At 43.9% G+C, this 4,848-nt stretch overlaps 1 non-coding gene across 1 annotated transcript; it reads right to left on the bottom strand.

Moving 5' to 3' along the window:
- Positions 1-4,281: 4,281 nt before the first annotated feature.
- On the bottom strand, positions 4,282-4,363 carry trnas-aga (transfer RNA serine (anticodon AGA)). Its single transcript has one exon. It is a non-coding gene; the product is annotated as a tRNA-Ser (tRNA).
- Between the last annotated feature and the right edge of the window lie 485 nt (positions 4,364-4,848).

The following is a 4,848-nucleotide window of genomic DNA, read 5'->3' as shown; positions in this document are numbered from 1 at the left end:
CATCAATCTCTTCCCTTGCTTCCCAGAAGTATCCTAGGACAGATCCCACCCGGTCCAGGGGACTTGTCTGTTTTCACAATCTTCAGTATTTCTATACCTAATCCTTGTGAACCTCAATCTCTACGACACTCGACGCAAGTATCTCTGTATCTTCCTCGCCAACATTTTCATTTTCTATCGCGAACACTGTCGAAAAATATTAATTTAATGCTTCTCCTATCTCCTCTGACTCCACACAAAACTTCCCACAATTATCCTTGATTGTCCAAAATTAAACTCTCGTCATTCTTAGAGATAATGCTTTAAATATGGAACATTTCTGATGAAGAACTCGAGTTTCCCAAGTCTAATCAAATTACCGGCCTGGTTTGCAAAAAAAGCTTTCTGAACTTCGAGTAGAAATTGTTCCAGCAGGAAAGCATTCACAACGTACGTCAGCAGGACGCGAACCTACGTGGGGAAACCCCAAAGGGCTTCTAATCCATCGACTTAACCACTCGGCCACGACTACAGACAGTAGCAGGCCCTGAGCACTGACCAAATCAGCCGTGATCTCATTGAAAGCCGCCGCTGACTTGAATTAAATGTTTCACTCTCCATTCATACCTTTGCTGTCATTTGTAAGGTGCGAGACACCAATGTAAAAGAAGAAAAGCACAAAGTTAGGAAAAGATATTTGCAGCAAAATTGAGTCAAAATTATTTATTGAAAGGAAAATCACACTTGGCAATTTGCTAGATCTCTTTGAGAACATGACTAGCAGAGGTAATCAAGGGAGCTATTGATCTGAGTATTCTTGGACATGAAACAAACAAAGGTTAGTGACAAATTCGTTTCTTTTTTTTAGGGAACGAAATGGTCTTTCCTGATAGTTACAATGAAAGAGATGGTTCCCAATAAAAGACAGAGATTAAGTCGCTTGTAGATATACTTCAATGTGATACGATTCACTTTCAGCTCCTAATTACCCCAGAGATGGAGGGGGTGAGTTGCTTTTCTTCACTCTTCAACTCCACAGCATGGAGGTACAGACATGAAACCGCGAGAGATGGAGTTCTTGCATTGGGAACCAGCGAAACTGAAGGAACTAGGCAAAAGTGAGGACTGCAGATGCTTGAAAACTGATTTTAGATCAGAAAATGCTGGAAAAGCACAGCAGCATCCGAGGAGCAGGAAAGTCGATGTTTCTGTTGCCAGTCTTTCTGCGTTCCGCAAACAATTTTCGTTTTTGGCTCAGATTTCCAGCAACTGCAGCTATTTATATTATACTGGATTAGTGGTGCTGGAAGAGCACAGCAGTTCAGGCAGCATCCAACGAGCAGCGAAATCAACGTTTCGGGCAAAAGCCCTTCATCAGGAATAAAGGCAGTGAGCCTGCAGCATGGAGAGATAAGCTAGATTATGTTAACATTCATAATGTTTTGGACAAAACCAATGACCTGCTAGCATTGGAAAATCGGCAGAAGTACTGGTACACCGACATGTTAGCTGAACAATACAACCATTCCATGAGCGGGAATACGATCAGGGCCACGGTGCTGAGAGTACCGAATCCTCACAAGTAAATTACAAGACAATGCGATAGATACTATCGTATTTGGTGTAAATAAAACACCGTTTATGAACATTTTCGTTGCAGATTATTTTCAACTTGTCTTCGTAGATTTACAAAGTGGGAAAAGGCCATTCCGCCTGTGTGCATTGCGGTTAATCAGAGAGCCATCTATTCTAGTCGCAGTTTCACAACTTCGGCCCAAAGTCTCGTGTGTTCTAATGTTCCCAGGGCAAATGTCAACGTCTTTATCCTGTGTTCTTACAATGGCACAATAATGGGGCAGATGTATGACACTTGCACAACGACTTGTAATTTTTTTGAGGAACTGACGCTCATTTTCACCCACAAAGGGAGACACACAGAAAGATACCCCCAAACCGACAGAGGTCTCCGTTGTGGTGAGCTGGAGTTTGAAATGGACAATAGGACAAATGCAACTTTTAAATGCGGAAGCACAGAAGCGACGCCCGGGCAGGACTTTACAGGGGAGCATCAACGTGGGGCATGCTTGAAGCAAGACACCCCTCTCGAGCCAGGTAGGGCTCGAACCTACAATCTTATGATCCGAAGTCGGACACGTCATCCATTACGCCAGTGGCCCAATAGACACGCTTGCCAACGGCAGAATGTCGATATGTAATGCCATGGACTTTCACGGAATCAGAATTAAAAAGGTGAACAAGCAGCGAAGATAATCACCAACACTGCTTCACTTCGAAGTTTCCAATTTGTGAAGCAGTGCCTTTCACTGGCAAAGGAGAAACATTTGTCCACAGCTGCCTGCTTCAGGGTCGCCTCCTTCTCTGCTGGAAGTGTCCATCGTTTTACTCACAGTCACGACGCGATTTCCTGATCCAGTCCAGTGAAAACGTGTCATGGTGTCGTCCAATCAGGACCCTGCCAAAACTCAGCGAGAGACCTCTGGTCATTTCGAGCTCAGGATGTGAAATTAGACGAGCTGCGTGACACCTTTTCTTGGCGCCGCCACTTCACTGCAAATTAGCGGCTCAAAACGAGCCGTTGTTAGCATCAGCTTGATTTGTACCTTCCTGCAATGCATTTGCGAAACAACATCAGATAGATCCCATCCGGCCCAGGGGACTTATCTATTTTCACACTCTGCAGTATTTCTAATATCTCTTCCTTGTGAAGCTCAATCTCTTCTAGTCTAGACGCAAGTATCTCTGTATCTTCCTCGCCAACATTTTCATTATCTATAGCGAACTCTGTCGAAAAATATTTATTTAGTACTTCCTCTATCTCCACTGACTCCACACACGACTTCCCACTATTATCCTTGATTGTCCCAAATTTAACTCTCGTCATCCTTTTATTGCTGACATACCTATGGAAAGCCTAAGGGTTAACCCTGATCCTATCTGCCAACGACTTCTCATGTCTCCTCCTGGCTATTCTCAGCTCTCTTTTTAGGTCTTTCCTGATATCGTTGGAACCCTCGAGCGCTCTAACTCAGTTTTCACATTTTGTCCTAACATAAGACTTCTTGTTCTTCTTGACCAGGGATTCCACTTCCTTAGTAAACCACGGCTCACGCGTTCTATATCTTCCTCCCTGCCTGACAGGTACATACTTATCTAGGGCACACAGGAGCTTTTCCTTGAATAAGCTCCACATTTTTAATGTGCTCACCCCCTACAGTTTCCTACCAAACTCTGCGCTTCCTAAATCTTACCTCATTGCATCGTGATTTCCCTTCCACCAGCTGAAACTCTTGCTCCGTGGAGTACACCTATCCCTTTCCATCACGAAAGTAAACCTGAGAGAATTGTGATCGCTGTCTCCACAGTGCTCACCTCCTTCCAAATCTAAAACCTGGCCAGGCTCGTTACCCAGTACTAAATCGAAAGTGGCTTCTTCCCTTGAAGGCATGTCTACATACTGTGTCAAGAAGCCCTCCCACACACACTGGACCAAAACTGACCCATCTATTGTACTCGTACTTTAGTGATCTCAGTCAATATTTGGATATTGTCTTGAGTGTTCCAGAATTTCTCATTGTCCCACAGTCCAGATGAAGTTTGTATTCCTCACGTACGGGAGCGAGAATTCTTTCAATGTCTCAGATCAGTTCCTGTGCCGAGAACATCAGAGTCAATGTCCCTTCCTCTACTCGGACTGACAATTTACACTTCTTCAATCTCATATGATCTATTTCCCAAAGAGTTTCTCAAGATTTCCAAAGCTGGAGCCTAAATTATATGGTTTGCTTCCTAAACATTTTCCCAACTGCCAACTGACAATATTTTCACAGTATCTCTTCACAATCCTCTGGCTTGCACCATGTCCGGGATGGGAAGTCCCATTTGGTGGAGAGAGTTCCTTGGCTGGTGAGTTTCACTTTGGAACAAAGATGGTTAAGTGACAATTTCCTGCGGTTGTTTGTAATGGTGGGAGAGGGAGCGGTGGGGAATGAGCACTCTGACGAGCAGGAGGAAGTATTGCCACTGATCAGAGTCAGAGAACAGAGGACAAGGGATTAAAGGAATCTAATGAAAAGCAGCACTTCTGCTCAGGGAGTTCAATAACAACTGCAGAAACCCGATGTGTCGAGCAGTGTATCTGGAAAGAGAAACCGAGATAATGTTTTAAATGTGGAGCATTTCTGATGAAGAACTCGAGTTTCTCAAGTCTAATCAAATTACAGGCCTGGTTTGCAAAACAGGCTTTCTGAACTTTGAATTGTTCCAGCAGGTAAGCATTCATAACGTAGTCAGCAGGATTCGAACCTACGTGGGACAACCCCAATGGATTTCTAATCCATCGCCTTAACCACTCGGCCATGACTACCGACAGCGCTGCGTGCTGAGCACTGACCAAATCAGCCGTGATCTCATTGAAAGCTGCCGCTGACTTGAGTTAAATGTTTCACTCTCCATTCATACCTTTGCTGTCATTTGTAAGGTGCGAGACACCAATGTAAAAGAAGAAAAGCACAAAGTTAGGAAAAGATTTTTGCAGCCAAATGGAGTCAAAATTATTTATTGAAAGGAAAATCACACTTGGCAATTTGCTAGATCTCTTTGCGAACATGACCAGCAGAGGTAATCAAGGGAGCTATTGATCTGAGTATTCTTGGACATGAAACAAACAAAGGTTAGTGACATATTCATTTCTTATTCTGCCGAAGGAGCTGGTATTTCCAGATGCTCACAATGACAGAGATTTTTCCCAATTAAAGACGGCAAATAAGTCCCATCTCACGCTGACACCATCGTGAGCGCTGCTGTTTCACAATGCCACAGAGTCAGGGTCAATTCCCGCCTCAAGCAACT

This window comes from Chiloscyllium punctatum, chromosome 21, assembly GCF_047496795.1.
Source record: "Chiloscyllium punctatum isolate Juve2018m chromosome 21, sChiPun1.3, whole genome shotgun sequence".
Taxonomy (NCBI): domain Eukaryota; kingdom Metazoa; phylum Chordata; class Chondrichthyes; order Orectolobiformes; family Hemiscylliidae; genus Chiloscyllium; species Chiloscyllium punctatum.
Note: the sequence above shows the minus strand (reverse complement) of the source record. Positions and strands in the feature narration are given on the sequence as shown.